Genomic DNA, 22,373 nt, shown 5'->3' with positions numbered 1-22,373 from the left:
TAACCCTTTCTCTGTCTAATTCCTTTTAGGTCATACCACCAACCCCTATAAGCAACTGGTCTCAATGTTGCTGGTTTATCCTTCTTATTTTTATTTATTTATTTATTTATTTTTGCATTTTGGGTCACACCCGGCATTGTACAGGGGTTATTTCTGGCTCATGCACTCAGGAATTACTCCTGGCGGTGCTCAGGGGACCATATGGGATGCTGGGAATCGAACCTGGTCGGCTGCCTGCAAGGCAAACGCTCTACCTGCTGTGCTATCACTCCAGCCCTATCCTTCTTATTTTTATTATTTTTTTTCTTTTTTTTTCCTTATTTTTAAAGTTAAGCAAATTCATATATAAATTCTTTAATTTCTGCTTTATTCCATTATTCACATATAAAACAGCTAGAACACTGTGTGATAGTGGAAAATGTTCAAGCTTTAGCAACCAGAGAGATAGCTCAAAGGGATAATGTACTTGTTTTGCATATGGAACGCCTGGATGGATGTGATCCCTGACACTGCATGATTCCCCAGGCACCAAAACAGGAGTAGCTTTTGAACACAGTTTGCTGTTCCCCAAATTAAGTTTTAGCTTTTTATTTTTTAAAACATATATATATTTAGGGGCTGGAGCAATAGCACAGCAGATAGGGCGTTTGCATCGCCTGGTGTAATTCCTGAGTGCAGAGCCAGGAGTAACCCCTGGGTGTGACCCAAAAAGAAAAAAAATACATATATATATTTTATTTTTTGGCAATTCTCAGGGGTTGCTCAAGAACCACTCATAGAGTGATAGTACAGCCGATAGGGCTTTTGCTTTGCATGCAGCTAACCTGGGTTCAATCCCCAGCCTCCCATATGGTTCCCAGAGCACTGCCAAAAGTCATTCCTGAGTTCAGAGCCAGGAGTAACCCCTGAGCATCTCCGGGTGTGACCCAAGAAGCAAAAAACCAAAAAGCATCACTCCTAGAGAGAGAGAGAAAAAAGAAGAAAAGTGCCTGCCACAGAGGCAGGCTGGGGTGGGGTGAGGGTTGGCAGGAGGGAAACTGGGGACATTGGTGGTGGGAAATGTACACTGGTGATGAGACGGGTATTGGACGTTGTATGACTGAAACCCAATCATGAACAACTTTGTAACTGTATCTCACTGTGGGGCTGGAGCAATAGCACAGCGGTAGGGCATTCGTTTTTCACGCGACTGACCCGTGTTTGATTCCTTCGCCCCTCTCGGAGAGCTCGGCAAGGTACTGAGAGTATTGCGCCCGTACGGCAGAGCCTGGCAAGCTACCCATGGCTTATTGGATATGCCAAAAACAGTAACAAATAAGTTTCACAATGAGAGACGTTACTGGTGCTCGCTCGAGCAAATCGATGAGCAACGAGGTGACAGTGACAGCGATCTCAATGTGATTCATTTTTTTAAAGAGTCACTCCTGGCCTTGGTCAGAACACCATGTAGGACACCAGAAATGGAACCTGAGTCAGCTGCGTGCAAGGCAAGCACCTTACCTGGTCTATCTCTCCAGCCTCAAGTTGTAGCTTTTTGCACATTTCACACTCATCAATCTTTTTCTTTTACTTATGTATGCATCTTTTTGTCTGAAAGAGAAGCATTTAGGGGCTGGAGTGTAAGGCAGTGGTGTAGGGTGCTTGCCTTGCATGCTGCCAAACAGGGTTTGATCCCCGGAATTCCATATAGTCTCCTAAGCACTGTCTGGCGTAATTTCTGAGTGTAGAGCCAGGAGTAACCCATGAGCATTGCCAGGTGTGGCCCCAACTTCCCCATACCCTCCCACAAAAAAAGAACCTCACAACAAATATTTGTTTTACACCTTTGTTATTTAATAAAAAGTCACTTGATCTGAAACAAGGTTTCCTTTTGGAGTGGGCACACCTGGTTGTTCTGAGGGCTTACTCCTAACTTTGTTTTCAGGCGTCACTACTGGAAGTGATGGAGGGATCATATCATATGTGCTGCGGGGAATCAAACCTGGGTAGGTGAACACAAGGCAAGCGCCTTACTCGCTTTATCTCTTTGGCTTGAAATAAAGCTTCCTTAATTTTTAACAAAAGACAAGCTAACTGAGTTGAGTAGTCCTAGTGAGGTATTGATTTCATTGTTTTTTTTTTTCACTATACTTCACCATTGTCTTCTAGCTCATTCAGTCTCTTTTGATATATCTGCTGTGAATTATAAGACTTTCCTTTGTATGTAAGTTCTCTTTTTGATCTTGCTGCTTTCAAAAATCTGTATCTGTTTTTGGCTTTTCTCTGTCTGAGTATAATGTGTCCTTGAGGTGTTTTAATTTGTGTCTATTTTATTTTATTATTTATTTATATATTTATTGGCTTTTTGGGTCACACCTTGTCTCTTTGCTCATGAATAACTCCTGGATGTGGTCAGAGGACCATATGGGATGTCAGGAATTGAACCCAGGTCGACTGTGTGCAAGGCAAGTCCCCTACCTACTGTACTATCTCTCCAGCCCTTCTATTGCTTTTTATATCACCAAGTATATTCTTCATTTCTCTTTGTTTGTTTATTGTTTTGGGGTCACACCCGGCAATGCACAGGGTTACTCCTGGCTCATGCACTCAGGAATTACTCCTGGCGGTGCTCGGGGGACCATATGGGATGCTGGGAATCGAACCCGGGTCAGCTGCGTGCATGGCAAATGCCCTACCCCCTGTGCTATTGCTCCAGCCCCATACTCTTCATTTCTGAAACTTCTGAATGTAAAATATAAAAACTTCACCTCTCCTCTCATATTTTCTTGCACTTCATTGAATACCTGTGTCATTATTTCTTTGAGGTCATTAAACATTGCCAACATGGTGTCAGAAACACCAATCTCTGAGTTGACAGAACTGGTTAGTACTGGGAGAGCCTTCCTTATTATTATTTTCACTCATCAAGTTTGGTGGGGTACTATGTATCTTTCCTGGTGGGTTTGCTGTGTTCCTGCTTCGCTGTGGGTAACTCTTTGTAGTTACCCTTCCCCTGATGTAGATATGGGAAGGATGTGGAGAAGTTGAGGTAAACTGTTAAGAAGATGGCTGAGGGGGTTGAGACATGAAGGCTGTTGGGACTTAGCTGAAAGAGAGGGGAATTCACTTCTGGATGGATAATGGCCTAGGATGTCAGCTAGCTGTTAACTTTACCTGGAGGGAGTGGAAGACGAAAGAGAGGTCCGGAAGACGTGGAGGTGACAGGCTCATGGATATATTTTCTTTTTTTTTTAATTTATTTATTTTTAATTAGAGAATCACCGTGAGGGTACAGTTACAGATTTATACACTTTTGTGCTTATACTTCCCTCATACAAAGTTTGGAACCCATCCCTTCACCAGTGCCCATTCTCCACCACCCGTAAACCCAGTGTCCCTCCCACCCTCCCCAATCCCATCTCCCCCCCACCCCACCCTGCCACTGTGGCAAGGCATTCCCTTCTGTTTTCTCTCTCTAATTAGCTGTTGTGGTTTGCAATAAAGGTGTTGAGTGGCCGCTGTGCTCAGTCTCTAGCCCTCATTCAGCCCGCAACTCCCTTCCCCCACATGGCCTTCGACTACAATGTAGTTGGTGATCGCTTCTCTGAGTTGACCTTTCCCCGGAACGTGAGGCCAGCCTCGAAGCCATGGAGTCAACCTCCTGGTACTTATTTCTACAGTTCTTGGGTGTTAGTCTCTCATGGGTATATTTTCTTGTACCATCTTGTTCTTAATCAAACTGTTGCATGAAATAGTTACTTTTTTGTACTTGGCTTCTGTGTTGTTTGGTTTTGGGAAGCCACATCTGGCAGTACTCGGGGTTGCTCCCAGCTCTGTGCTCAGGGGTCCCTTCTAGCAGTGCTAGGGGAGGGGACCCATGAGGAGTTGGAATCTAAAGCAAACTCAGGCCTCTTGCCTACAAGCCATGTGCTCAGCCCCTTGAACAAGCTATACCTGCAGGTATAGCTCTTAAGGCAAAATACCCAGCAAGTGAAGTTGCTGGGGTAGAAACACACATACGGTTTGTTTGATAACAAATTCTACCTCCATTGGGGAGATCTGAGCAATGTTATAGTGCGTAGGATTCTTGCCTTGAATGTGGCCAATGTGGGTTTGATCCCTGGAATCCCATATGGTCTCCTGAGCACTGCCAGGAGTAATTCCCGAGTTTTGAGCTAGGATACTGAGCATCGCCAGGTGTGTCCCCAAAAGAAAATAAAACAAAAACAAATTCCCCTCTACTGGGCTTGTTAAAAGGCTATTTAGAAAAGCACAAGGAAGAAGAAAAGGTGTTATTTCTAAGGGAAACCAAACAGTTCTTTCTTGCTGTCATTCGATAGTCTATGTTGGTTTTTAGACTGAGAGATATAATTTCACGAGACTGGTTTTTACAGAGTGATTTTATTTCACCCACATTGTTAGAGCCGCTGTGGGTGGCTGGGCTCACCCCATACAACTTGATGTGGCCATTGGAGCCACACGTTCCACAGACACAGTGACTGAGGTTGGCAAGAAGGGCCTTCGCTTGCTGTATAAGTATCTGTGATTCAGAGCCTGGCTAGACTGTAGGGGGTGGCGACCAGAGTGATATTACAGCAGTTAGGGCACTTGCCTTGCATGCATTCGCCCCCAGATAAATTCCCAGCACCTCACATAGTCTTCTGAGTCCCACCAGGAGTGATCCCTGAGTGCAGAACCAGGAGTAAACCATGAGCACCATCAGGGATGGCCCAAAATGCCAAAATAAATAAATTAGCAAGAAATAAAATCCTTTGTGGTATGTCAGATCTCCCAGAAAGCTGGAGATTTTAGATGTGGGCACAGTGCTGTTGAGGGTCCATAAATTGCTGGGGTTAGTACCGAGGGATCCTGTATGCCGTTATCTTAGTCCTTTGAGCCACCTTCCTGGTCTATAAAGTCATGTCCCTTTTTTATTTGTTTGTTTCTGGGCCACACCGACCAGTGTCCGGGCTTACTCCTGGCTCTGTACTCAGGGATCACTCCTGGGGGGCTCAGGATACACTATGGGATGCCAGGAACTTAACCCGGGTCGGCCATGTGCAAGGAAAACGCCCTACCTGCTGTACTATGGCTCTGGCCCCATAAAGCCCTATATTTAGGAACACACAGAGAAAGGAAAACAGCTCACACCCTCAGCGTCCAGCCTTGCACTGACAGCTAGGCCTCATGGCCCTCTTGTTGAACTTGATTCATTTCATAGAATGCAAACATTAGACACAGCTGCTCTTTGCCAGGAGGACAAGAACAAGGAATCTCCACAATCACATCTCATCTCAGAACATGAACAATACCTTGCTCACCAAGATGACTACATTTTCCCCAAATTTGACTCACAGACTGCTTTAAAAAAGATTCCAACTTTTACGGGGGCGTGAGTGTGAACCTTCAAAGCAATCCTCAGATGCCATTCCCAGTAATACCAGACTGGTAATGCCAGCCTGATGGGTCAGAGCCTGGGCCTGGTAAAGCCAGACTCACAATTTACGATGTTGGGGGAAGGGTACTCATGGCCTCCTCCATAGTTCTGGGAGCATGAGGTACCAGGAATCAAACTCAGGGCAAATTGCATGCAAAGTATGCATTGGACTCCAGCTCTTTGAGCTGCGTCCTTGGCCCCCTCCCCCAAGCAATTACCACTTTATTTCTATTTCTTTATTTGCAGTACCCAGGATCTCACACATGTAAGGTAGTACTCTTCTGCTGAGCCCCATTTCTGATCCCTAGTCACAATTTACTCATCTCACTTTCTAGCTGTGATTTATTAAGAGAGTCGCCCTACTTCCAATCCAGAGTGCTTTCTTAAAGCCTCCCCCAAATCACCTAACCCTAGTTCAAATCCCAGCAAGCCTCTCTAATACTCTCAGCTGAGCTGCTTCCTTGGGTCCTGAACATGTGTGTGTTTTACTGTTGCAACTTGCAGTATGAAGCGCAGGTATAGCATTCCCGGGGGGCTGAAACTGCACAGCCTTGTAGTACTTACAGACTTGGCTGCAACTTCAAGAGCTCTTTGGAACTTTGTGTCCATAAGTTCATGATATGACCTTGAGCCTCACGCATCAAGACTGTATGTGGAGAATGGAAATGATGCTGATTGGTTCCAAGACCATTAGGGGAGATATGTCCAGTACACACAGGACCTTCCCTCCTTATCCAGCCTTGTCCACACGCATGCACTTCTCCAAAGGATATTCCCCCAGGCTGACACACAGCACAGGGTATAAGGCATTTGCCTTGCACACAGCAGTCCATGGTTCAATTGCTGGCCCAGCATATGGTCCCCCGAGCCCCGCCAAGTGTGATTCCCGAGCACAGAACCAAGAGTAAGTCCTGAGCACTGCTGGGACTACAAACAAAAGCATCAAGGATCTTTCCCTCTGCAGAATGAAGCAGGATGGTCCCACGTCTAGATGAGGGGCAAGGTCACAACCCCCTCATACCTAGGATTGCCCTTTGAAGACTCAGAAGGTGAGGTCTGCTCTGGCCTGGCTGCTCTGTGTACCAGACTCTGGTTCATCCCAGGCCATGTGGCCAGGCCTGTCTCTCGTCCCTCACTTTCTCTTTGCATTCACAGCCTCAGCTTGAGCCATACCCTCTCGCTGGAATGCCCTTCTGCCCTCTCTCATCCTAGAGCTCTCCTCATTTCCCTTCAGGATCCAGATTGCTATCGCTTTGAGGGGGCTGGGAGCCTGTTCTGGCCTCTGGGGCTCCCACCCCCAGCACAGATAAGGCTTCAGAAGCTCAGAAGCCTTATCACACAGAAGCTCCTGTCTCTTCCCTCTGCAACAGTGGCAGTGGTGGAGGCGGTGGTGGCGGGACCTACACTTTTGTCCAGTTAGGGGCTCCCAGTAGCTGGGAGGAAATGGCTCCAGAGAGATTCCAGCTATGGGCTGGAGAGATAGTACAACTGGTAAAAGGTGGCTGACATGGGCTCTATCCCTGGCACCCTATATAGTCCTCCAAGTCCCTGCTTGGAGTGATCCCTGAATGCAGAGCCCGGAATAAGCCCTGATCACCATCCCCCCCAAAAAAAAAGAGCGAGTGAGATAGGGAGAGGCAGACAGAGAGAATCAGAGAAAGAGTGAGCGAGAGATATTCCAGCAGTGTGTGTGGGAGGGGAAGGTGGGTAGTTTTGGCCCCTAGCTGGAGAATTCTTGGGTTAGGGCTGCGAAAAAGACTCTGAATTTGTGAACTCTGAAGGCCCTCCTCACCTGCAGCCCCGTTTTTCTTGAGTGTCCCTCCTCTGCTTTCTATGTCAACTTGTGTGTCTACTGCTCCTGGCACACTAACCCCTACCCCATGTCTCTCTGGAACCCCAAGATCTGCTGTACTCACCTCATATTTAGCTGTCAATGCTGAGGGTTGAGAGGTGGCTTAAAGTTCCACAGCACATGCAAACCTCGTGGTCCTCTGAGCACCAAGCTTGAAATAGCCCCAAGCACTGTGGCATGTGTACCCCTAAAACAAAACAAAAAATTTGTGGGTCTATCTTGACAGGGCCTGACACACATCGGACACATTCTTGATCAGAGTCCTTCCTTCCTTCCTTCCTTCCTTCCTTCCTTCCTTCCTTCCTTCCTTCCTTCCTTCCTTCCTTCCTTCCTTCCTTCCTTCCTTCCTTCCTTCCTTCCAATAACCAGAGGTGCATGGGAGAAAGGCAATACTCAATACTCCTGGCTCAGTGTTTGAGGCTCACTCCTGGTGATGTTGGAGGGAACAATGCAATAATGATGCTTGAAACCGAGCCTGTACATGCAGAGCATGCACCCTAGCCTGCTGTGCCATCTCTCCAGCCCCAGGATGTTTTTTTTAAACTGATACTTTATTGAAGACACATAAATGACTAATAAGCACAGGATAAGATAATCAGCATAGTCATGTCATGAGGTTATTATTTATTTATTTATTTTTGCTTTTTGGGTCACACCTGGCAATGCTCAGGGGTTACTCTTGGCTCATGCATTCAGGAATCACTCTTGGTGGTGCTCGGGAATAGAACCCGGATTGGCTGCGTGCAAGGCAAACGCTCTACCCACTGTGCTATTGTTCCAGCACCTCCCAGGATGGTATTCTAGAATAAAAATTCCATAACACCGTAAGGCTGGGCATGTGACTCACTAATGGACGTTTACCTTGCCCTGGTAGCAACCCCTAAGCATAGAGCCAGGACTAGGCATCAAGCACTGCCTTGTGTATCCCGGAACAAAAAACAATACCAATAAAAATAGCCACTTTTGGGGCTGGAGCAACAGCACAGCGGGTAGGGAGTTTGCCTTGCATGTGGCCAACCGAGGTTCGAATCCCAGCATCCCATATGGTTCCCTGAGCACCGCCAGGAGTAATTCCTGAGTGCAGAGCCAGGAGGAACTCCTGTGTATTGCCGGGTGTGACCCAAACATTAAAAAAAAAATTCCACTTTTTGGGGGAGGGGCATACCAGGTAGTACTCAGGGATTACCCCTGGCTCTGTGCTCAGGGGACCATATGGGGTGCTGGGGAGTGAACCCAGGTCAGATGCATGCAAGGCAAATACCTTACTTGCTGTACTGTCTATTGCTCCAGTTTCCTTGCTCAACTTTCTGGACTCAGCTTCCGCATGGGGCTCTGAGCCGTCTACCGTGCTTAAACCATGATCATCACTCTTTCGTTTCCCAGAATTGCCCGCCCCCACAGTTCCCTCTTCTGGGAGTGCCCTTCCTCCTCCTCTCTCTCTGCAAACACTAACAGATCCACTTGTCAACACGCAGTTAAAATGTCACTATGATAAGTGATCACAGAATCCTGCAGTGATATATGCCTGCGGATGTCTATCCAGGGAGCTTGAGGAGGGCTTAAAAATGCAGGGTGTGAAATGACTCAGCTCTGTGCTCCCCATTGTGACGCAGGCTTAGATCCACAGTACTCACCAGTCCTGTGGGTGGGTGGCTGAGTGGGTAGCTGTGTGAATGGACGGGAGATGAATGGCTAGGTGGGTAATTTGGGGCTGATGGGTGAGTGACTAGATGGAAGCTTGGGTAAGTGGGTGGATGACAGGTAAGTAGGTAAAAAAGGATGGGAGAGTGGGTGGTCAAATTGATTGCAATGTTCCAACTTGGCCCCTGTGCTTCCTGGACTCTCCCCCTGACCCTCCCACACAGATCTTATCTGCAGTCAACCCAAACCCCTCTTTATAAGCTCCTCAATGCTAGAAAATGATGCTTGACAAAGACACACCTACACAACAGCTTGGCAGAGGAGCACCCCTGCCAAGCTGACAGCAGAGAGATAGATTCCTGCAGAAGGGAACTGATGAGGCGTGAGCTCTGACATATCTTAGGAAGCCCATCTGCCTCGAGCAAAAAACTGAAAAGGGATGTTTTTCTTCCTTCCTGGGCTGCTTTGTGCAGCTAGAGTGCCCTGTGTTTCCCAGTTGACTGAAGATTGCTACTAGTGGACAGAAAGATTGTAGAATGGGTAGGGCACTTGCCTTGCATTCAGCTGACCCGGGTTCGATCCCCCACATCCCATATGGTCCCCTGGGCCCACCAGGAGTGATCCATGAGTGCAGAGCCAGGAGTAAGTCCCTGAGCACTGCTGAGTGTGTTCCACCTCCCCAATTCATTAAATAAAAAGCAACAACAGAAACATCACCACCAGCCTTGGGTTGTACTGCCTGAAATCCCGTCCTTGGACCCAGCCATTGCATGCAGCTCCACCTTCTTCACAGGCTTTCCACAGTGAACATGTTTGAATTGCTTTTAGGAGACACTGACATGTTACTATAAACATCTTTTTCATCTGTATGGGAGGCAGAAGAGCTAGTGGTTTAGAGAGATGGAGTAACTTTTTATATTTTCATTTATTTTGGTTTTGAGGCCATATCCGGTGGTGCTCAGGGCTTACTTCTGGCTCTGCACTTAGGAATTACTCCCGGTGGGCTTGGGGAATCATACGGGGTGCCAAAGATTGAACCCAGGTTGGCCATGTGCAAAGCAAGATCCTTACCTGCTGTATTATCTCTCCATCACTTGTATCACTTGTCATCCCGTTGCTCATTGATTTGCTTGAACAGGCGCCAGTAATGTCTCTATTTGTCCCTGTCACGTGCTAGTGTAGCCCAATGGCATCTGCTTGGTCCAGGAACACGAAGAGCATCAAACCGTTCATTCAGGGTCTTGACAAAGAAATCTGACCATCTCGTAGGTGGGATGCCAAAGGGTTGGGGCAGGTTAGGAGAAGATGCCCTCACCCTTCTCTATTTCTCCATACCACTATTTAACCTTTTTTTTCCTTTTTGGGTCACACCTGGCAAGATGCAGGGGTTACTCCTGGCTCATGCACTCAGAAATTACCCATGGCAGTGCTCGGAGGACCATATGGGATGCTGGGAGTCAAATCTGGGTCAGCCACGTGCAAGATGAATGCCCTACCCACTGTGCTAGTATCAGATGCTGAGGATCAAACTCTGGTTGACCGCATTCAAGACAAGCTTCTTTTTTTTTTCTTAAGTTTTTTTTAAGTTTTTATTTTATTGAATCACCGTGAAAAAAATACAAAGCTTTCAGATTTAAGTCTCAGTCATACAATGATTGAACCCCCATCCCTTCACCAGTGCATATGTTCCACCACCAAGAACACCAAAATACCCCCCTCCCACCCAACCCCCACCTAAGTAGCTAATGATCTTCACTTTATTATCTCTATACTTTGAATACATTCAATATTTCAATAGAGAACTCACTATTATTGTTTGGAATTTCACCCCCAACAATCAGGCCTGCTGAAAAGGCATCATTTAATTTCTTTTCATTGCTGAGAATGAAGACTCTATGAGCTCAGGGCCTCGCGGTTTTGGATTTCTGATATTTTAGCTCAGTTCACAGTCTAGATGCATTTCTATAAGAAGCCCCTCTGGGTGCAAAAATGGGTTAGAAGACCTCTTGGATCATAGTCTTTAGGAGCAGAGGGTCCGTTTCGCGCTCGGCAGCTCCGGATCTTATCTGAGCCGAGGGCATGCTGGTAATGCCCCCTTCCCATGATCGCCTATGAGCCACAAAACTGCAAAATTCATACCTCTGGGTTGGGTGTCTTAGAAGATGGCTCTCGCCATGTGGATGTTGCCGCCACCACCGCCATTTTCCGCGCAGAAAAATAGGGTGGAAAGGGAAAATCCCTCCCTGGGTGGCACATAGTTGTAGTACAGCTCACAGTCTAGATGCATGTCTGTAAGAAGCCGCTCTGGGTGCCAAAATGGGTTAGAAGACCTCTTGGATCATATTCTTTACGAGCAGAGGGTCCCTTTTTAAAAATTTATTTATTTTTTAATTAGTGAGTCACAATGAGGGTACAGTTACAGATTCACACATTTTCATGCTTGTTTTTTTTTTCAAGTTTTATTGAATCACCGTGACAAGGCAATCTTCTTCTTATACTATCTGGACTATCACGCCGGCACCTGAAAAGCATGTTTTTGAGTCTGTGATAGTCTGGGTCTCCTGCTTACAGTATTTCTGACTGTGTAGTTTCTGTAGTTTATTTTTTTTTTTTTTTGCTTTTTTTTTGGGTCACACCTGGCGATGCACAGGGGTTACTCCTGGCTTTGCACTCAGGAATTACCCCTGGCCGTGCTCAGGGGACCATATGGGATGCTGGGATTTGAACCCGGGTCGGCCGCGTGCAAGGCAAACGCCCTACCCGCTGTGCTATCTCTCCAGCCCCTAGTTTCTGTAGTTTAGATACATACATGTACCACACCTACACCAATGTGGCCAGAGCTCCTGCCCTCTACCTCCAGCCCATCTCTTCTTACTCTCTCCCTCAGATTCTTTCATTCCCTGTCCTCACTTCTGTGATCAAGGGTCATGGGTAATCTGACTATCCCCCTTTGCAACCATGCATTCCCTCCTCTTGTTATTCTTCTAAAGGCCACAGATAAGTGAGCTCATCCGGTATTTGTCCTTCTGACAGCAGGAAACTAAGAACCTCTACATGGTGGGCAAACAGGGCCTAAAGTCTCCTGTGCTTTGCTTTCAGGTTCAGGGCTGACCACTGTAGAAGGGGACAGATTTTCCTCCTTCTGGCACACCTCACACCCAGCCTATTCTGCTTATGGGGCTAACTCCTCTTGGCCCCACACTCACCCATTCCAAGAGGGGACACTTGACCTCAGCCTAGACAAATACTGTTATACTGGTCACAGGCTCAGAATTGGGGGCATCCAAGCCAGGCTACCTCATGTACTATGGGAGCTTGAGCTGAGAGACACTCTGGCCCTCAGGGATGCCAGCTGTCCAGGTGTGGGGAGTTGTCACCACACAAGGAAGCTTGCTGAGGCAACATGTCCAGAAAAGAGCAGGACCCATTCCCAGGGACAGGCAGCATCCTTGGATACAGAGAGGAACACAACTCCATCCCTGATTCCTAGGCACCCTCTGCTTTGACTCATGCTCCTGTCACTCTAGGTCACAGAAGACTACATTCATCTTCTCCGCTCCTCACCCTATACGGTTTCCTGAGTACTGCCAGGTGTTAATTCCCGAGTGAGGAGGCTGAAGTAACCCCTGAGCACCACTGAGTATGGTCTAAAAACTACAAAAATCACTCCTGGTTAGGTTATATGTGTTGTCTTCCCATTTTGTGTGTTTTGGGCCACACCCGACAATGCTCAGGGGATACTCCTGGCTCTGCACTCAGGAATCACTTCCAGTGGTGCTTGGGGGACCACATGTGATTCCGGGGATCAAATCCGGCTCAGTCATGTGCAAGCTAAATGCCCTACCTGCTGTACTATTGCTCTGGACCCTTGTTTTATTGTTAGAATGGTTGTGGGCACCATTCCTGATAGCGCTGAGGTAGAGGGCTATGTGAGGCTGGGGATCAAACTCAGGGCCTCACATATATAAGGTATATGCATTACCACTTGAACCCCATCCCCGATGAAGGTCAATGATGGTGGTCTTCTGAGCTCACAGATTTCCGGTGCCACAGAAGTCAGGTCCAAGAGCTGCTGAGTTCACCCTCTGGTCCCCAAAGGTTCCCCCAGGCACGTGCTTCAGGAGAGACCTAGACCCAAATATCTTCTCCACTAGCCAAGAAATGTGGGCAACTGGGCTTTCAGCCAACTCCGCTGGCTCACCCAGCTGGCTGACTTCCGTGGCCTGGAGGGACGTGCCTTTCCTTTCTTGGCTGCTGGGCTTTGTTCTAGAAAGCAGAGCATGGCCCAGGGTGGGGGTGGGGGGTTTTAAGCTTTGAGCTGTCACGGTCTGGTGACCATCTGTTCTTCCATAAAAGGCAGCTTCTCAGCAGTTCCCGGCTCCTGGGCGCCCACTGTGCAGATAGAGAGACCGAGGCCCTCAGAGGTAACTTGCCCCAGGGAAGCCATGGTGACCAGTCTGGAAGTTTTGGCTTTGGGAGTCACATTCAATGCTCAGGGCTTACTTTTGGTTCTGTGCTCAGGAATCACTCCTAGTGGTGTTCAGGGAAGGGTTGGCCACTTGTGAAGCAAGTTCCTTACTTGCTGTACTATCATTCGAGAAGTACAGAAGTTACCTTTCTTTGAGCTCCTCCCTTTTGGATCTCCCCTGCCCTCACCCTGTGGTTGCATGGGGTGTCAGACATCAAATCAAGCCTGTCTTCACCGGCCAGGAATCTGATTTCATTACCTGAGGTCACATGCAGAGTATCTTAGCCAAGGATTGGGGAGCTGGGCCTGGCCACGCCTGATCTGAGAGGGAGTTCCAAACATCCTTTCTAGAGTTTCTGCTATTGGAAGTTCCACAAGCAGAGTGACTAACATTTTTTGAGTGTTCACTCCCTACCTTGTTATTCCTATACATTTATTCTCTGTCTCTCTCGCTCTGTGTCCCTGTGTCTCTGTCTCTTCAGGTCAAACACAGAGGTACTCAAGAGTTAGCCCTAGTCCACTGCTAAGGTCGAGTTGCTCTTGGTGGGGACCTGTAATTCTGGCATTGAACAGGGCCTCCTGCCAGCAAGCATGTGCTCCAGTCCTTTAAACTATCTCCTTGGGCCCATCTGCCTTTCTTTCTTTCCCTCTTCCCTTCCCATTTTCCTTCCCCTTCCCCTCCTGTTCCCTTCCTCCCTCCCTCCCTCCCTCCCTCCCTCCCTCCCTCCCTCCCTCCCTCCCTCCCTCCCTCCCTCCCTTCCTTCCTTCTTCCTGGCTCTGCACTCAGGGATCACTCCAGACAATCTCAGAGAACCATACGGGGTGGCAGGGATGGAATCCTGGTTGACCATGTGCAAGGCAAGCACCACCCTATCTATTTTACCATTGCTCTGGCCCCAATTGGCTGCTTCTTGGATCTAAAGCTAATAGCCGCACAGAGGGTGGGAACCAACCCATTTCACATTCCCAGGGTGAGGGTTTGACAACACAGCCCCCATGCCACATGCTCTGCAGAGCACAGCACCCCTCCCTCCCCATCAGGAACCTAGCCAAGCCAAGGCCTGCATTTAACTTGGCATCTCCCAGTCCCAGCCCTTCAGGGCTATTACACTCTCCCTTCCCCTCCTCCCTCCTCCCTGGGAAGTCTCAGTTCTCCCTAGGAAGCCAGCCGGTACAGTTAAGGAATCATTGGTGGGGACCTGAGAGATAGCCCCAAGCGCTGAGCACAACACTTTCCCTGCGGGGCGGCTTGGGTTTGATCCCGGCCCTGCAAGGACCCTGAGCATTGCCAGGAATGACTCCTCCCCCACTCCGACTAGCCACTGAGCCGGGAGTAAAATCTGAGCACCGGCTGGGTGTGGCCCCCAAAACAAAACTTACCAAAAAAAAAGAAAAAAAAAAGGGTGTTCCTATAAAAATCCAGTAAGGTCTGCCAGACTAGTGAATGCTTTTGTTTATTTGTTTGGGGCCATTCCTGGAAGCCTATTCCAGGTGTGCTGCCTGCAGTAGCAGTTCTGGGGCTTGGGCGGAGGTCGGGGAGAGGGTGTAGGGGAACCATGCTGTGCCGGGATCAAAGCTGGGTCTCAAGCATGCAAAGCATGTGCTCTAGTCCTCTGAGCTCTCACTCTGTCTCTCTGTCTCTCCCCCTCTCTCTCTCCCTCTCTCTCTCCCTCTCTCCATCTCTCTCTGGCTTAGAACCAGAGCTGCTTCCTTTTATTCTTTTTTGTTTGGTTTGTTTGTTTGCCACACCTGGCAGTTCTCAGGGGTTACTCTTGGCTCTGTGCATGGGGGGGTGTCATTCCTGGCATTGCTTAGGGGACCCTATGAAGTGCTGGGGTTGGCCAAGTGCAAGGCAAGAGCCTTAACCCCTGTTCAATCTCTCTGGCCCATAGAGCAGAGTTTCTTACGCTTTTCCACATATAACTCTTTTTCACCCGAAATATGAAACTCAGACTGGAGCGCTAGCGTAGCGGGTAGGGTGTTTGCCTTGCACGTGGCCAACCCGGGTTCAATTCCTCCGTCCCTCTTGGAGAGCCCACCAAGCTACTGAGAGTATCCTGCCCTCAAGGCAGAGCCTGGCAAGCTCCCTGTGGCGTATTCGATATGCCAATAACTAACAACAAGTCTCACAATGGAGACAGTACTGGTGCCCACTCGAGAACATTGATGAACAACAGGATGGGATAACAGTGCTACAGTGCTATGAAACTCAGACGAGTGGCCCCAGAAACAACTCAGAGTAATGCAGCAGAGATAGCACAGCCTTGCATGCAGCTGACTCAGGTTCAATCCCTGCACTGCATAGGGTCCCCCAACTACCAACAGGAGTGATCCCTGAACACAGAGCCAGAAGTAAACCCTGAGCTTACTGCTGGATATGACTCCAAAACAAAACAAAAGAAAAAGAAACACCTCAGATTCATGACATGGTTAAATTCCATTTTGGTTATCTACATTGAGAAACCTTTTCCTATTGCCAAATTTTTGATGATTCTCTCATTTAGTTACTCCTATATGGGGTTGTGACACTCAAATCTAGGTGCTAGGGCCCAGAGTAATAGTACAGTGAGTAGGGCACTTGCCTTACATGCAGCTGACCTAGGTTCAATCTCTGCCATCCCATATGGTTCCCCAAGGAGTGAGAACCTGAGGGCTCATCCCTGAGTACAGAGTCAGGAATAAGCCCTGAGCACAGCTGGGTGTGGACAAAAACCAAAACAGCTCCCCACTTCAAACGGAACAAAAAATAACCCAAGCTAGGTACAGATAATAGAGTGGGAGTTGAAGTTGGAGTGAGCATCAACTGGCAGAATGAGTGATGTCATTCATGGGTAAAGGAGAGATTTGGACATTGGGAAAGAACTCAGACCTATCTATTTGAACTGTGCAATAAACTCTCTTTCTCCACTCTTCCTTCCTTTCTTCTTCTCTTCTCCTTTTATTGCACATGCAAGGCAAGTGCCCTGTACTATTGCTCTGGTTCCCTTCCCCAAGATCTGAAGAAACGTTAAAATAGGGGCATGAGAAGATCTTGACTCTGCTCTTGAGGCACTGTTTTTTGGGGGGGAGGGCAGTGTAGGACTGGGATGCTGAGATTGGAAGGGGTGACTCTCTGCCTTTCCCAAATTTATTCTCTATTTGAGCCAGACTTGAAATTCAGGAGTAACCATTCCTTAGTGCTTGTCCAAACAAGGCCAGGTGGAATGGTTGGGGGTCCCCTCCGTGCCCGCTAAACACATCTGGGTGTGTTGATAAGGGATCAGGATTAGAGGTGGAGATGCTCCCTCCTTGGCATATCCTGGATTCCTGGGTATGGCATTCCCACTTCATTTGCCATCACATCCTTAGCCAGCCTCGCTCCTATGGCCTGGTACAGGGACTGGGAAGAGGCTGAGAAGCAAGAGGGTGGTTTTGCCTTGGGGGAGAAAACACCCTGAATGCTTGGTGCCATTAACCATTAACCTTCCCTTTTGACGGAGTGCTTCTTTGGCCCTGTATTGAACACTGGCCATTTGTTTCATGTTTTTATTTTTAAATAATAAGCTTTATTGGGACTGGAGCGATAGCACAGCAGGTAGGGCGTTTGCCTTTCATGCAGCAGACCCAGGTTTGATTCCTCTGTCCCTCTTGGAGAGCCCGGCAAGCTATCGAGAGTATCCCGCCCACATGGCAGACCCTGTCAAGCTACCCAAGGCATATTTGATATGCCAAAACAGTAACAAGAAGTCTCACAATGGAGATGTTACTGGTGCCCGCTTGAGCAAAGCGATGAACAATGGGACGACAGTGCTAAGCTTTATTGAGCAGTTACAGTAAACCAGAAAGGGTGCTTGGCACTTTAGATAAACTTGTTTGACATCAACACCTGCACTAAACTTTCTTTCCAAGTCTGAGATTTACTAAGAGTAGAGCCCTAAGCAGGCTGGACAGATAGGACAGCAGGTAGGGTACTTGCCTTGCATGTGGCAAGTCCTAGTTAGATGGGCACCCCATAGGGTTCCCCAAGCTCTGCCAGATGATCCCTGAATGCAAAACCTATAATAAGCCCTGAGTACAGCTGGGTGTGGCTCTCCTCTCAGCCCCCTCCCCGCAAAAAAAAAAAAAACAGCAAAGCCAAACCTGGGACTAGTATTGGGCATAAGTAACTTGTTTTATTTTGATTGTCAGGATATACCTGACAATACTCAGGGTTTACTCTTGGCTCTGTGCTCAGGAATCACACCTGGTGGGTTTGGGGGACCATATGAGGTGCCAGGAATCAAACCTGGGTTGGGTTGTGTGCATGGTGAGCACCCTACCCATTGAACTATCTCTCTGGCCCCTAACAAGCACTTTTTGCAGTTTTTGGACCAAATGTGGCAATGCTCAGGAATTACTCATTGACAGTGATGCTTGAGAAACTATATGGAATACTGGGATTGAACTGGGTTGGCTGTGTGCAAGGTCTTACACACACTGTATTATAGCTCCAGCCCTAACAAGCATATATTAAAGTTTGATCATTGTTGTACCTCCTGTTTACAGTGTTGGCTTATGCTTTAGATCTACACATACACCACACATTTACACCACTGATGTGTCCATGACCTCTGACCCTTGCTCCTTTAACTTACTCCTCCATTTCTCAAATACTGAATATCTATTTGAGAGCAAAAAATACTGGGGCCTGGAATGGACAGACAGCTTACTTTCATCCCTAGTGGCTCATGGGAATGTGAAATATCTTCACAAATGAAAGTTGTCTTTATCTAAAGCCAATTGGATTGGCACCTTCGACCTCCTTTCAGTGGAAAAGACAAAACATGAGGACACATACACACAGACTGTCTGAGCTTTAGGGTCACCTGGACAGTCCTAAGTGAACACACAGGCTGATCATTTATTCCATAACAATATCACTTTCCCACACTGGTTCCCAACACTTGAGTTATTGTTTAAGTTGACAGAGACATTAAGGACAGTTAGGAAACACATCAACCCAGTGGCACACAAACTAATCTCAGAACCCAGTGGGTTTTGGCAGAGATGCATCTGGACTGAGCATTAAACTATAGCATCTCGCCACCCCAGGTGGGGAAAAGTGTTTGTCCCTTCCACCTTTTCTCCCCAGTGGCATGGTGGCCGCCACCTTTTAAGAGCCTATTTGACAGCCAGGTATGAGACTGCAGTGACATGACACTCGGGGCCTCAGGAGATGGGGGTGGAACCGGCCCCTCTCCCCTCCCCTACGAGGCCTCGAGTTGCCATCCAAGAATGGCTCCTGACTCCTGAATGGCCATGATCTCAGAGGCACACAAAACAATCTCAGAACCCAGAGGATTTTGGCAGAAATCACTCCAGACTTATTACTACAATATCGGAAATCCGAAATTGCACGGCCACTTTGCAGCTGCATATCATATGCTCTTCATAATCAGCAATAGAAAACAAATTATCTAATGATGCCTTTTCAGCAGGTCTGATTGTTAGGGAAAATTCCAAATAATAATGGTGGGTTTTTTGTCAAAATGTTGAATGTGATCAAAGTGGAGAGAGAGTAAAGTGGAAGTCGTCTGTCACATAGGCAGGGGTAGGGGTAGGACGGGAGATGTACTGGGGTTCTTGGTGGTGGAAAATGTGCACTGGTGAAGGGATGGGTGTTTGATCATTGTATGACCGAGACTTAAGCTGGGAAGCTTTGTAACTGTTCTCACGGTGATTCAAAAAATAAAAATAAATTTAAAAAAATTTAAAAAAAGGAAACACATCAAAATGCAATGAGTTCATTAAGAACAGAAGCTAGGAAATTTCACACAGCCAATCAGCAGACATCCAAAAGTATAAAATCGTGACAGTTTCCTATTCTATTTTTGCCCATGTTGCCTTCTACATCTAGAAGATCCTAAACTGTTTTATTCTATTCTTTCCTGGGTGCATTTTTCCTTGCCCTGTAATCTACTCTATTCTTTTTTTGGTGTATATTTGCTCCTCACTTATATTCTAAGACCTAAGCTGTTTTGAGACCTACCTTCGCTTTACCCAGGGGATATCCCGACCTTGGGCTTAGGTTTTATTAGGGGGGCAATCTCCCACAAGTTGCCTCTTATGGGAATAGCCAAGCAACTTTACCCAACCACGCTATCCCTTGCTCATCTCTGGGCCCTCCCCAGGTATGAACACCTCCATCAGATGATGAGAGAGCCAGAGAAAACTTATTGAACCAAATCAACACTGCCAGGCCTTAGCCTCCTGTCTTTCCCTTGCTTCGCTATGTAGCTCCTTATTCCAATCCCTACACACTGAATCACTACATAGGGTCCTCTGAGACCTGCTAGGAGTGAACGCTGGCCACAGAGCCAGGAGTTAGACCTGAGCACCGTGTTGTGTGGCAAAAAATAAAACCAAACAAAACCCTTCCCTTTATACTTAGGTCAATTCCATGAGCATCATTCCTGGTACTTTTCTACCCTGGCATCCACCCCCCTAGGAATCCATACCTGACTCTCTTCTTGCTCTGGGCAGCTTGCTGGTCTTTCTGTTTCATATCACTGGCACCTAGAAACATTGTCACTCCAATTCTTGCAGACTGGAATCCGACCACTTGGGATTTTTACAGAATCTCTCACCACACTCAATGGGGAACCCAGAGCAAAATAAAGCAAGGGATGTTCTCTAGTTTCTGACTTTGTCTTAGAGAAAGAGGCTTGTGAAAAGCCATTGTTCAGTTCTGCACTTTCATCTAAGCCACACAACCCCCACCCCCACTTCGGTGGGAGGCCACACCCAGCGATGCTCAGAGTTACTCCTGGCTCTGCGCTTAGGGACCACTCCTGGCAGGGTTCAGGGGACTGTACTGAGGGGTTCCGGGGATCTGACTGAGTCAGCCACATGCAAGGCAAGTGCTCTACCCACTGTATTATCACTCACACAAAGCTACCGAGAGTATCGTGCCCACAGGGCAGAGCCTGGCAAGCTACCCGTGGCGTATTGGATATGCCAAAAACAGTAACAAATAAGTCTCACAATGAGAGCCGTTACTGGTGCCTGCTCGAACAAATCGATGAGTAATGGGATGACAATGACAGTGACAGTGACTCCCCCCACTCCTTGCCGGTTCCTGCCAGGAAACAGGTGCCTTGGCGTCCTTTACATTCACTAGTCTGGGGGTTGTAGAGCTCAGGTACACACTCGTTTACCACAAGCACTGATGCCATATGGAACCCCCATGAAGGGGTGCATATACAGGCACCCAGATCCAAGCCTACAGGCACCTCTGAACACAGGGGCTCACTTGCACATGCATCCTGAACGCTGAGACCTGTGGCCCCACTAGAAGTCCCCACACATTTAGAGATCCCCAAGTTCTAGTTACACAGACACTGAGTGCTGAGGACATGGTGGCACCTAGATACACACACACATGCACTCATACAAGCCTCATAGGCACCCCACCCACACCCACACCTCAGGCACAGATAGCCTCCTATGGGCCCTTGCACACTTAGAATGCCCAGGGGTTCATATATTTGCAAACACCCCGTGTTCTAGGGCTCCTGGGCACTGTGTATCCATGCACACCCAAGTACACATTCACGAGCCTCCACTAGCATCTAAGCCTTGAACCCAGACCCTGACCAGCACCTCCCTAGCCCATGGCTCCATACAGGCTCCCTCTCAGGTATGCATGTGCACCTGGGATATCTCAGCCCAGAACCCCTAGAACTATTCACTCAAACTACCCCACTTGCTATTGTTTTTGTTTGGGGCCACACCCAGTGGCGCTCTGGCAGGGAGCGCCACTGGCACAAGGATTTTTCAGCTGGGTGAAAGCAACACGACTGCGCAGACACAGAAGCATGTGCACAGCCCACGCGCAGGCTCCCCAGCTTCACGCTGTGCTGGCATATCCCACAGGTCCAGGCAAACATGCACACTCATTACCCTTGCTGGCGCCCCGGCACCAATCCCATCTGCCTGGTAATTGCTCCCAGGCTCTGCCTGCCTCTGGCAAAAGTTTCTTGTGGGCTGTGACCATGAGTCATGCCAGTTTCTCCCAGCCTCGGTCTTTCTGAGATGCAAACATTGCCCCTTTCCTGGAGGGGCCTCAGGCCTGAGATTCCACCTTCAGAATCTCTAAACCAGGCACACTGATGGCTCTAAAATTGTTCCACTGAGAACAATCTGGCAGGAATCGGAAATTGCCAGATCAAATTAGCCCTGGGTTTGACAGGGGGACTCAGGGCTAATAGGAAGCTTTCCAAACAATCTTTACTCATCTGGCAGGGGGCTGGGTATGTTCCCCAGGCAGCCTCTAGAAGCAGACCCCCGAAAACCTGTAGCTAGCATCCCTGCCCTCCTGTGTCCTTGTTGAACTCCAGAGCCCCCTGCAATGAGACAGGAGGACCTGGGGAAGTTTCCTGCTTTCACTTGAACATCTGCAAGCCTCGTCTTACGGCCTTTTGAAGTTCAAATGGAAATGGGGGGAGCAGGGGGCAACCATGTATTAGCCTACCATAGCAGAAAACCACAGATTGTGTGGTGGTGTAAGTACCAGACTTTTATTTACTTCCTGTTCCAGAGGCCGGAAGTCCTAAGATCAAGATGCTGTCGAATTATTTATTTTTTCTGGGGCCCACACCCAGAAGTTCAGGGATTACTCCTGAGCCCAGGAATCATGGCTGCTGGTGGCTGGGCGCCCTCTGAGGTGGCAGGGACAGAACCCGATTGGCTGAGTGCAAGGTAAGTGCCCTACCCACTGTACTCTCTCCAGTCTCTAACTATCTTCTGTTGAGGCCTCTTTCTGCTTTGTGATTGGCTGCCTTTTCTCTGAATCCTCACGCAGCCTTTACCCAGTGTGCATGTACAGGGAAAGCCAGCCTGCTGGGGCCTTTTTTCCTTTTCCTCTTTTGGGGGGTGGGTGGAATACACCTGGCAGTGCTCAGGAGTCACTCCTGGTGGTGTTCAGGAGACCATATGCAACACCAGGGACTGGCCACACGCTAGGCAAGTGCTCTACT

This window comes from Sorex araneus, chromosome X, assembly GCF_027595985.1.
Source record: "Sorex araneus isolate mSorAra2 chromosome X, mSorAra2.pri, whole genome shotgun sequence".
Lineage (NCBI taxonomy): Eukaryota > Metazoa > Chordata > Mammalia > Eulipotyphla > Soricidae > Sorex > Sorex araneus.
This window is presented reverse-complemented; position numbering follows the sequence as displayed.